The sequence below is a fragment of the Lepeophtheirus salmonis genome, chromosome 10 (genome assembly GCF_016086655.4).
Source record: "Lepeophtheirus salmonis chromosome 10, UVic_Lsal_1.4, whole genome shotgun sequence".
NCBI classification, from domain to species: domain Eukaryota; kingdom Metazoa; phylum Arthropoda; class Copepoda; order Siphonostomatoida; family Caligidae; genus Lepeophtheirus; species Lepeophtheirus salmonis.
In genome coordinates, this window is record NC_052140.2 from 15,718,489 (window position 1) to 15,732,262 (window position 13,774).

Below are 13,774 nucleotides of genomic sequence, written 5' to 3' on the forward strand. Positions count from 1 at the left end.
CCCTCATGAACTTGATGGGATTGTCCTGGGCTGTCTTCTCTTAATGATCCTGTCCAGTTTGGCCATTTTGACAGAGCCCTTATTCCTCTACATCATTTTGGAATTTTTGAGACCGTAGACGGTAGTTCCGGAGATGCCCAATTAGTTGGAGTACGATAATGGAAATTCATCGTCCACGTTCAAGTGTAATTTTCTCGACTTGACGTAAGCTACAGAGCTCCTATTTTTTTGTTTTGTAAGTAATTATTTATTCATTAATATATTGAAATATGAATTAATTTTAATTACTCAATCTTCAATAATTATTGAAATAGTAAGTGTTCAGAGTTCAATTGACCACCCGGTAATACACCTATATGTACAGAGATGTGAGTTCAATTTGTTCCTTCACTTATTGCCTTGGCATATGAACTCCGATTTGTAAGTCAAAACAATTTATCTTAAATGAAATAAGTTTGCTTTCGCGTTCTGACGCCAATTATCAATTATCTTAGTAAAAATTTGTATTTGGTATATATAAAAATAAAATATGAACTCAAATTCAGTCGAACCTAGCAGATAATTGTGCTAGTCGACACAACACTACTCTATATGGACATTAGATATAGCCTCTAAACTACGTTTATTAAATAGATTCCTTGTCCAATCCATCATTATTAGGTTGTCGTTTTTAGGACTGTTTTTTTTTTGCAATAAACATGCACTAATAGAACAATTACAAATATATAATATCTTTTGCGTTAGGTACTTCACAATATACCTATGTACTATGTAAACACAAAAACATTTTACGAATGATTTATGTGTATACTTTATTAGGTTAATAAGTGTATGTCAACTTTATGTCATTATTTTTACTAATTAACAGTGTATTTTTGGATTTAAACATATTGGGCTGTTCAAGAATATCTTATCTGGTGAGAGTAAGGTCAGGACCGGTGCAACGGGAGGGAAATTATCCCTATGGAGTATAATAGTAGCAAAAAGGGGGTGTGAGTCGGAATTTTTGTTTTGTTTACGCTGTGCCTTTCAAAGAATTTGAAAGGAAGTCCTTCTGAAAAAATAAAATATATCTTCTTCTATAGAATTGAGTTTTTGACACATTTAAGGGAAAATGACCCAATAGGTCAAGGAACATAATTGTTTATAGTTTTTTTTATATCACAGGATGGTCCAGATAAATTTGGAAAATCTTTAAAGGCTTATAATGAACAAACTAGACGACATAGAACCATAAACTTTTTATTATTTGAAAGCTACATTTAAAGACATTCATATGGATACAGTATGATTTTTTTATACTATATGATCATATAATTTCTTCTTAAATTTTAAAATTGCATAATTTATTGTCAAAAATATATGTATAGAGGTATATTGTCGAATTTATATTTATAATATATTTAGCATTATAAAATAAATATAAAAAAATAAGTTTAAAAAACAATAGTTTTTGTTAAATTTTGTGTTTAAAAAAACAAAAAAGAAACATTAAAAATTTGTCAAGGAAAAAATTGTGTAGAAAAACCCGTCACCATATATTTGAGCTCATTCTAATAAAATTCAAATCACGAGGCTGAACATGAAGTATGCATAACTTTAAAGCTCTCTTAATCCATTTGTTTTCCAGATCAGTATAAATATATTAGTATCGTTTTACTCAGGGCCGGTGGTAGAATTTTTCTTTAAAGCCCCCTCCCCTCAAAATTTTATAGCTTTCCGTTAACAACCTTTCCACCTCTCTTGATAACCTCAACCACACGGCGCCGAAAGCTTAGGCAGTCCCGGGCGACCTCGCCAAGATCCAGCTTCACTATTGTACTGATTCTGGTTTTTCACTATTAATTTAAATTAACTGGATGGATGGAGTAGGCAAAGGAAGAAAAAATTCCTCCCAACATGACAGTGCGCCTGCGCAAAATGCCCAAAAAGTGAATAATGTATTGGCCACAATATTTCCTAACTTTTGGAGGCCAAATTTTTGCACTGCAAACAGCAGGACCTGAACCCATGCGATTTATATCTCTGACAGAGGGTCGAGCATGATACCTGTGCCAAGTATCGTTCGTCTGTGGAGACTCTGAATAAATCCATAACCTGTACAGCGGCAAACTGGATCTGTCCGAGGTCGCCAGGGCCTAAAATAGCTTCCAGCGTCGTGTGACCGAGGTTATGAAGTTAGGTCAATCTAATTATGAATTAATAAATGTCATTAAATGTAGCTTTCAAATAATAATAAAATTCCACTCATCTAATTCGTTCGTTATAAGCCTTTAAAGATTTTCCCAATTTATCTGGTCAACCATGTACAATTAATCCATCTGATCTATAAATCTTCTTTGAAAACCATACACATAATGTATATTTCATTATCTAGGAGCAACTGAGGCGTGAATCTACGCACATGGAGTTCAAGAGAATAGTTTCTCCCGTGCACGTAGTCCATTGAGCTACTTCATTCCATTGAGAAATTTTTACGCTCACCTCAATTTAGCCAATATTTACATCCATAGTTTATACAGACTTTACATTGAGTGTAGACTTGGTGCTTTTGTTTTGAACATATATATAGATTACTATTAATTGTATAATTAAGGGACAGTGGCAATAAGGAGATTTAAGTTGGGGAGGACCACTATTCAAGGGTGTCGTTACATAAATACTGGACATTGTGTCAGGGAAATTATAAGGGGTTCCTTCCAACTGCGCCCATGATACAAATATATACAGACATAGACGTAGGAGATGGGAGGCTGGAGAGGCCTTAATTTTTTAATTTACTAGCTATTAACTATTATATAATTTTATTATTGATTTTCCTGGCATTACCAGGAGTAATTAGGCGTCGGCTAGAAACAAATTTTTCTTTAATAATATATAAGATAGCTTCACAAGATATTCTCAGTGTTACTTTATTCAATTCATGAGCACGCTCTCACGTAACTACTCAATATTTATATAAATTTATATGTGTTTTCTCCTCAAGAATAAAAGAATATTAATTAGAGATTGAGATAAAAATATATAATGGGATGACTGATGAGTACTTTAGTCTTTAGAGCGCTCACTAATAAAACAAACAAAATTCAATTTAACATACCAGCGTATATATTTAATTCAAATCTGAGCATATACTGAAAATGCACATGAATTATAATAATTTAATATATCAGAATTTCTAAAAATTTAAGTTGTGTGTTTCCAGGCCAACCGTCTACGCCAGGGTACTAGGAACTTTTTTAGAATTACTAGTTTGGGGAAAAGGTGCTTTCTTATTTTTTGCTTTATTTCAATGCTTAATAAGAAGTGTTGTAATCATCCAATTTAAGCCAAGTACCTCCCTTTCTGCTTGATAACTTCTTCCCAACGAGAATCAAGCTTCATAATGCCTTCTCGTAGAAGTCCCTCATAGCAAAAAGCTTGGATAGATCATTTTCATAGTTTCTATTGAGGCCAAATTTGTACTTCCAAAAGTGTAGTTCTTATAGACCTGGAACTTGTAGTCACTTAGTTCCAGGTCTGGAATGTAGAGTGGATGCATAAGAACTTCCAATCCGAGCTCCCAGAGCTTCTGGCGTGTCAGCAAATATGTGTGCGACGTGGGGTTGTATTGATGATGTCTTGTTATCTTTATTCACAAACGCTGACTGCTTCTGTTGGAGCGCCAGATTCAAACGATCCAGTTGTTCAAAGTAAAGGGAATAATTGAACAGGGGGATCGCTCGAACCACTGTTGTGCAACACGAACCGAAAGAGTATTGCATCACAAATTTTCTTGGTTGCTTTCGACGCATTTTTCTCTTTCAGACAGTAAAAATGGTAAAATATGTTGAATTTCTTCCTTTGAGACTTCCATACTTGACGCACGATAATTCACAACTGAACTGGCTAAGTGCAATACCGTGCAAAAAAGCGTCTGAGTTATACACTCACACCTTTATAACTCTCTATTGTATGATCCAATGTGGTGTGCAATAATGAAAAAGATAGGGGATGGGGAAATACTAAATTAATTTTTCCTAAAACAGAAATAGTGCCTTTGTTAGACATCAACACGCCTGCAATATTTCATTTGTACGACTACGTTATTATTTATCATATCAAAAATATTTACATGATATACATCATGGGGCACTATATCACATGGAACCGTTGACTCGTTTCCATATATATACTATATAGACCGACAGAAAGACATACGTTGCTTTAATAATATAGATAAGAACGAAATGAAAGGTATTTATATAAACGATATGGAGAAAGATCTTTTATAAAAAAACAGTATAATATAATTTTTTTTTAAATACACATTGAATAAATCCTACTAGGGCCTCTACAAAACTGTATAAAGATTTTTAGGATAGGACTCTAATCCGATGGTACTTTTCATGAAAAATCTTACGACACACTCTCCAAAGATTTTGAGCCTTCAAAGTTTTTTTAGGGTCGCAAACTGCACTTAGAGTAGCCAAAATGGATCGCCATAGTAAAAGATTGTGATAAATTGATAGATTTTATGGTTGAAATATCATATTTGAACCAAAATAAGCCTCTTAAACAAAATAAATGTTTTAAACTATACCTAATATCCATAAGTATTTTTATAAAAGCACCAATTTGAATACAAAGTCTATAATTGACTCAAGTATGTAGATATAACATTGGGATATATGGAGTTTAGAAAATAAACTGTAATTTCAACATTTTCTTGATTTTTCTTCAAGATTATTTTTATGTTAACACACCACAAATCCTATTATAAAAACTTTGGAGGTAATTTACTTGGAATCTTCTGATTAATGCCCCTTAAGATTTTTCACTAAAAAATAGGCTTGTGTTAAACTTCTATCCTGAAAAGTTTCATTAACATATCAAATGTCGAGGCTTTAGTATCCCCTTGATAATACCAAATTTGTATTGAATTTAGATATTAATATTCAGGTCAAAATAAAGTTCCCTCCTAAAAATACAAATGTACCAATATTCTATTTGTTAGTCAATTAATGCTGTATCGTTATCTTGTGAAAAGCATGGGTATACTTAATCTCTCTTTATCTCCATTTTTGCTTAATGCTAGTGACGTACCTTATTAATTTGTTCCAGATCAGTCCATTCTTAGGACCAGTACTACCAGTCTAGTCACAAGGGTGTACAAAGGATTATATAAATATATATATATTTTTTTAAATTCATAGCTATTCGCAAAAAATTAATTTTTTTGGAAAAAAAAATTCCAAAATCAACAGTTGGTTACAAAAATTATCATTTTTTTATACAAAATTATAAAAATCAAATTAAATTTCAAATATAAATTATTTTACCAAAAAATTTTAACAAATCATAACTATTCTCAAAAAATTAATATTTTCAAAAATCCAGACCTTTCCCCAAAAAATTATTTGCTATGAAAAATTAAAAATTTTTAAATTTTGAAAAAAAATATTTATATAAAATTAGATTAAATTTTAAACATTACATCTTTTAGAGAAAAGTTTCAAAAATCCAAAGTTATTCACAGAAAAATTAATTTTTTGGAAAAAAATTTGTAAAATTAAATTAAATTTCAAATGTTAAATTTTTTGGAGAAACATTTCAAAAATCCAAAGCTATTCACAGAAAATTAAATTGTTAAAAATTTGGAAAAATTAAATTTCAGATATTAAATTTTCTAGTAAAAAGCAAAAACTCCTTAATTAGGGGGGGGGGATACATCCCTCTAGTATACCCCTTTACGGACGCTTCTGTGCCATAGGACTAGTAATATTAGTCCAGTCATATGACTGGTCCTATCATTCCTTCGATCCGGCCCTTTAGACTGTCAGTACGAGAACTTATGAAAAAAAAAAAAGAAGAAATAAAGTCGAGTGAAGGACCGAACTGTACAAGTTTTAGGACTGTTATGAAAGACTGCACATTACTGGACCCAGACAAAACTAGATGGGTTTGTAGTCTGCAGTCCTAAATATGGACTGACATATCACTACTTATTACTTCATCAACCAACTGGTTTACTCTTCAAGATGAGAATATATTAGCATCTACTTAAGAAGGCATGGACAATCATTTTCTTTCATGTATGTCTTAAAATATATTTCTGCATATTTTAAATATATTGCTTTGTCTAAAGATAATTGCATGAATTTTTATATGTAGAATGCGGTTTGTTTAAGAAGATAAAATTATGATAATGCATACATAGAACTTAATAATAATAATCCCATAGCTTGAGTCAAACCTTGTAAATTGGGTTTTTTCCCCTTTGTTTTTTTGTTTACCTATAAATGTATACAAAATTAAAGGGTCACAGAGTGGAAGGAGATGCTTAGAGAACATGCAGAATATGCATTTCCGGGACTTGTTCAATCGTAGAGATGAGTTGAAATAGTTTTACATCCAATGTTCACAGACAGGTTCTCTTTTGAGATCCTCAACAGAGTGTCTGAGGGAATTATCTTTTACAAGTTCATGAAATCCCTGATTTATTATTGGTTAAGTGAATTTACAGGATGTAAAACGAGGACATGTTCGTAAAATATGTACGGTTGGTCTCCTAAAAATTAATATACAAAAATGATTTTTTTAATAACAAAACTATAATAATAAAATAAGTGACAACAATATAGATAGTCAATTTGTCTGTCTGTGAGGCCGTGTGTACTCTTGTCCTAATAAATAGTACCCTAATTAATATACATTTTATGGGGTAGGATAATTATCTAATCAGTAGCACTGGACACATAGAGGTCATTAACCCCCCTGTTTTTAGACTAAATGTAATAAGGCTGTTAAAAAAGAAATACGAAATTACTTAATCCCTAACTTAATATTTACGGAGACTGTCAAATTTACTTTTTGTGCGTCAATCAGGTTATGACTTCTATCCCAACAGACGTCAACTATTTTTCTTGTATGCCAGTTTTTCTAACAGTTGATTGGAAAATGGAACAAAAAAATTTAATAAAAATCACTTAATTGCAGGACTTTTTTTTCTGAGATAATTCTGACTTATAAATGGAGTGTTTAACTCTTTTTTTTTTCAATTGAAAAAGTCCCTTTAGAAAGTAGAAACGGTTAATATATTTTTTTCTAGGAAAATAAACCAGAAAAAGGTTGGATTTTTTCACAAAAAGTTATTATAAAAATCTGAAAGAAACTTCATTCGATTGGAAATTATCTCAACTATTTATTAAGAAAGATCCTTTATTATTTTTGGCAAAATCCTATTTAAAAAAAAACAAGTTACCTCATATTGGAGTCGGAAAAAATGAGATGAAACATATATTCAGCCCTCCTCTTAAAGAAAAATCTTATTACCGGCCCTGTATACACCTACTGATATGGCTTTTTTTTTTGGAAGAAAATACAGATAACCGTTGAATTGGCAGATTTAAATGAAAAGTTAATTTTCAAAGCCTTTTAAAAATAATTGTACAAAAATTATTTGATGGATTTTATAATAATTAATTTGCTTTAAAATTGTCTTCATCTTCATATGAAAGTAGTTCATCTGTCAAGGTTTGGAGGACTCACATTTAATAATTTGTATTTTAAAAGTTTTTTTAGGATTTGGAAAAGAGTAACCAAATATATAAAAATTGACAACTTTTTGACAATTTATTTCGAAATTTGACCAACAAAAATATTTGGATTACATTTCCTTTCAAAAAAAGATTATGATATATCTTAATCTTATTAAATACAAAATATTTTGACGTCATCCTTTCATTTCCTAACAAATTTTATTAACAGTTACACAACAGTAATGATCTTTTGCTCAAATTTGTTGTCAAGGAGAGAGGTATATTCGTAGAGCTGTAAATAAAACATGACATCAACGGGTTTTGAGATTTTGTTCTAGCAGGAAGTTTGAAGAGTAGTATTTTTTAATATGACAAAGCTGTTATTAAAGTTTATTGTAAGTCCTTGTTAGACTCAGACTAGAATTGAGAACCGATATTGGAGCAATTCTTGCTAATGTTCTTGTTTATTTCCTTCTATCCCTCTTCCCATGTCACAGCTGATTTAATTAAACGTCATGACAGCTTAGCTAATTTCCTTCAAACCCTTCTTCAAATTATAAGGGTAATAATTTTGTTGATTTTCGGTTGTTGTTTTTTTAACCAACCCAAAATACCCAATATTTTATTTATTAGTTATGATTGTAAGTCCATGTTGAACTCCAAGGAGAATTGAGGATCAACAACGGTTTAATTCATACCTATATCCTTACTACATAGGATTTAAGTTTATTTCATTGATCACAGCTCATCTAATAAAAATTATGAGAGGTTATATATAGCGCTTATCCCAATAGAATTTCCTTTCTTTAATAGGTCAGATGGAGTTGCAGAATTGCAGTTCTAATTTATGAAAATGAGCAAACTTTATTATAGCCCATCATTTCTAATGACCTCATATCTTGAAAGTAATTTGTTAAAAAAGAAAAAAAAAAAATAGCTGGTCCCTACCAAAAAGTTACTTCTTTAACTCTGAATGCGTGGTTTTTTATCTTTTTTCCAATTTATACGAAAAACACGCGAATGTCAGGATCATTAAAGCTCTTTTATACTTCAAGCAATAGCTTTATATTATTTTCAATTATTAAAGTATAGGTTTAAGGTCATATTAAATCTAATAAAAAAAAGTCAACTTTCTCCAAATTGTCATTTTGCCGTGCGTTCTAAGGTGTTCCATTTTGAGGCTGATCTGTTAGTTCAATTTTATGTTGTATATAGATCAAAAATTTACGTTTAAAAAGTTTTAGTCTTCACAACCCGTTTTTGTGACTCTTTTTACAACATCTCTATTTGTTAAGGAATTCAGAGGTTTCAATTTTAAAGTTATATTGCTAAATTTTATATGTTTCATTAAATTTCTTTTTCTCAAATGATACAGAAGAATATAATGCCGATTTTTTTTATTTTGAATAAAAACAAATTGTAGCTCAACGAACTAATTTGGGTACTTCAACAATCAGAAACACTGAACTGACCTATAAGTTGAGTCCAATAAGGTTCAAAGCTCACTCCTAAATTTAATTGAAATTGGCTAGAGTAATATAAATTGCTAAAATGTGGATTGTCAAAATCAAATGCACACAATAAATATAATTGAAACAAAGATTATCAAGGAAACTGTTTATTAAGTAAGAAAAAAACATAAAATACATGTAGTAGATAAATGATTCAATATTACTGAAGGGTATCAAACTTCTATGCAAATATCATAACGAGTATTTTTAATGTTCGTTATATATATTTTTGGATTGATGTAGCCATGAATAAATTCATTTCCCTTGAAGGCTCCAGATTAATTATGAGTGAAGGTGTTCAATGTTCATAGATAAGTGGTCAGAAATCTCCTTACATAATATATATCAATCAATTATGACTTAATTAGTCTATAATTTTCCTATAAACGAAGTCGTCTTATTAATCGTTAGAAATAAATCTCTCAATATTAACAAATTCATAAAATATATAATTTGGGGAACGATTCTGAATGATTTATTGGTTTCCGTTGATTTATATTCAACTTAATAGTTACGGTACTATATATATATATATATATCAATGAGTTAAATCCGGTGTGTTTTTTAGCCGGCCCGTTAATTTGTAATTGGTAGTATAAAGAAGTAATTTTATTTTCCTTAGGATTTGTCATTATTATTTAATTCCTGAGTAGTGAACACTCTTTCCTTAATATATTCAAACCCTGATGGAACGTTCGCGTGTGCTCATAAAAGACGAAGCGTTGGGGATCCACATTGAAGTAGTTATAGCAAATGTCCTTGTTTATATCCTTTTTTCCTTCCTCTTTTGTCACAGCTGATCTAATGAAACGTCCTCTGTATTTTTTCTTCTCTCCTCCAAAACATTATTTTAATTGTTAGGGTTACTATGTTGATTTTTGGTTTCTTTTTTTTAACATAACCATTCCACACTTGATTTTTGCACCTTTGTATATACATATATATTAAGTATCTCTATAGTTGTAGCAAGTATGACCTTATACAATCAGAATACTTTCTGTAGTTTTTGGAGTTGCACCCCAGTGGCGATGGAATCAATTTGTATGGGCGGAGCCAAGTTATATAATTGTGACGTCAGAGTTACGAAAGCTTACAATATATTATAGAAATATTAATTCTAGTCTAAAAAAGTGGTGGGCAATAGCTCGTTGGCTCCTATGGTTCTTGTATCCCTGTTGTTATCCGAAAAAGGTTATTTTCCAAAGCTGACATGATTATTGAGGAGGGAATATCTAAGTATAAAGTGCATGTGCTCATGAATGACGGAGAGTGATAATGAGGGTTTGCTCTGGAATATAATTTGTAGGATTTGGAGTAGAATTGAGGATCGACATTGGGGTAATTCAAGCATATATACCCTTGCTATGTCAGGGTTGGGATTTGTGTTTATTTCGTTCCTTACATGGCTACTTGTAGCTGATCTAATAAAACGCCATGACTGCTAAGCTACTGACCTCCAAAACATTATTCAAATTGTCAGGATTACCAAATTCCTTTTCGTGTTCTTTTATTCTTATACCAGCAAGACATGTTTAATGCATAACATTGTATATACTTTTCCAAATATGTATGTTTTTCGACACAATGTACAAGTATGTCGAATCTTTTAATATGATAGTCTGCATTTCAACTAGAAATATTTTAATGAGGCACAGAAAATAGTAAATTAAATTTAATGAAACATGGCTCCTTATACAAACCTAAAAGAAATTTATTTCAATGTGTCCACAGGATTTTTTTTTTTTTAGGGGGGTGAGGGCTTGTTTTTTTAATTTCTTGAAAAAATTAATATTTTTGGTCCGCTGGATAATTTGATGGAATAAAAAATTTTTTTAGAAATGGAATCCGAAAAAAAAAATTTTAATCTTTTTTTTTTTTTTTTTTTTTTCAACAGAGCCATATTTTTTTCAAAAATTCCTTTATTTGGGGAGAGAGCTACAGCCCCTCCAGTCCTCTCACCCTGTGTACGTCCCTGATGTTAAAGTCTCAGAAAATACGAGATGACGTACGTCAAATATTTTTCAATTTTTCAAAACATTCATACATGCTTGATCATGTCTTGCACAACAAGATTGACTGAATGCATATAGCAGTATGTTGGTGTGATTCTTTGTTCTTCTCCATGCTTCTTAATTGAAACACCAGCGTGCTTACCTTGAAACGAAGCGACTCCGTCTAAACATGCTGCACGACAAAGGCTCAGTAGAAGATTGTACCTCCTCAAGTCACCCTTTATTGTCTATAAAATAAATTCTGCATCGCATTGGTCTAGGGAGTATAGTCCAAGGAATTTTTCCTCAAGTGTCAGATTTTCCGATGCAGTCATAACACAGATGCAGAGCTGCTCTATTCTTGAGACATCATCAGTTTCTTCTGCAAGTATAGCGAATGGGATGGCATATATTTCTCCAGCTAGCTGAAACATTACTATTAAGTAGACTGTGTTAAGAATTGCTTCCTTTATTTGATTTGATGTCGTAGGGATCTTCCTTTCGAACCAACCATATATCCTAGCTTTGGACTCCTGCAGAGCGAACTTGAAGTAAAGACATAAAATTAATGTTCTGATCACTATGTCCTATGCTAATTAGTCCTTGCTTCGCAATCTACATCAACATAATTATTATTAGTAGTAGATACTGGATGGTTTGTTTACTTTCTTGTTGTACATTGGTGTCTAGTCTTGTTGCAACATTTTCACCCTGCCAGAGTTTTCTCATCTTGTAGCTGAACAGTCGATGGCTTTCGCTCTATTCGTGTTTCGGGCATTTATGGGTAGCATTTTTCCAGCTTCTAAAATAATTATTGCTGAAGTATTTTTTTACATTTGGTACTGCAGGGAGCATTTCACAATTTAGCTTGTCAACAAGTATATCACAATTCAGCACCATTTCCGTCATTAGTCTCTCAGTACCATTCGAGCCATGGGAAGGTATTAAACCATTCTTTTCAAAATTGGCACCAGTGGTGATGTTTTTGAATTCTCAAGTTGGCTTATTATATCTTTTATGTATTTAACTCATTATATTAATTTCTTTTGTTCCATGTATTTATGGTTAAATCAACACCTTTAATCATGTATGATTTGTATTTTTTAATATTTTGTTTGAATGAAATAAAATAAATTGAATTGTCATAGAACATAATTTATGGGCAAAGCACAACCTTGTGTCTTATACTGATAGGCTCTAAAATCTTTTAATAAAATCATTCCAACATTTCAAATATTGATACCATGTTCTTTTAACCTTATCCCTCTACAAACTATACATCCATCGTATACAAACTGAGATAATTTGCGCGCGTAGCGCACATCAAAATATTTAAGTTAATGTATAAATTAGATTTAAAAAGTCTTAACTTTTAAAGTTTATATAAATTTTTTTGTGTGTGAGAGGGGCTTTTGGGTTGGCGAAAATTCATTTTGCCCTACCACTTTTTGGATTGGGTGGACGACTGCCCCCTTACCTTCCCCCTCTTCTTATAGAATTGAGGATCGAAATCGGGGTATTCCCAGCTTATATAGCATATTTATATAGAGAATGAGCTTTGTATTTATTTCCTTACTCTCATGCCAATTTGCAGGTGATTTAATAAAACGTCATTACAGCTTTAATATATATTCCTGACCCTCATTTCAACCACTTACAAGAAATAAGATGTTCATCTTTTTCTTGGGTGATTTGAACAGGGTCATTTTAGGGGGTATACAAAGGAGAGCAAACTAATAATTAGAAGCTATGAAGAAAGAAGGAGAAATATATAAAAATATGGTTGCATTGAAGAATAAAAAAAATTCTCTGGAAGTGTCTCATTCCCAATTATATATATGCATTGTGCAAATAGAAAAAAGCAGGGTGGCTCAGAATTAGTGCCCACTAACTTTAACCTCTTTAAATTAAGCATATTAATGTGTGTAGATATGTCGTTATCCAAGTTGAAAACTATTGCACCGGCTTTTTGAATTGAAGTGAAAAAAGGATGCAAAGTCAATTTTGAGTACTTTTTGGACAAAAACTTTTGGACTCTTTCTTCACTTGAGCTTAACCCCCTTGACTTTGCAATGTAGGTTATGGTTGAGGGGTAGGGTCAATGCATTTTACCGGCTCAACACGTAATTTTTGATGGCAGCCGTGGAGCCTGCGAGGACAAAAAATCGAGAATATATGTTCAGGGTCGTAATTATAAACCTTTTTTTTTCGAAAAATTTGGAAGCTGCGGCATCTCCGCATAGTCATGGTCCTGAACGAGTCAGTAACGAAATGTCTTCATCAAGTTATTTAGAATGGAGCAATGTCGCTCAGTGGACAATGCACTCGAGGGAAATTATTATCTTGAACTCAATTGGTGTAGGTTCGATTAATTGTCACTTTTAGATAATGGAATATAGGAGTAGCTATCAACAGTTTTTGGGTGTTTGCGAAAATAAAATAAAAAGTCCTCTCTCGCAAGCCACTCCAATGAAACATTGGATTTAAATTAATTATAAAAGGCATGGACGTTTGAATATTTTTATATGTATATAGTATAACTCCAATGACTGTAATTTGCTCGCGAATTCTGACCTATATTTTTAAAGTTTACATTCAGACAGATTGTGCAAATTTTCATCATCTAAACTAATGCTCCTGAGTGATTTTAGTGCAGTATTTATTTTTTGACCACGCTAATCTCAGAGACAACAAACTTGCATCCTATATAAATATATGATCAAACCAGGGAAATTCGGTAGTTGAATAAACT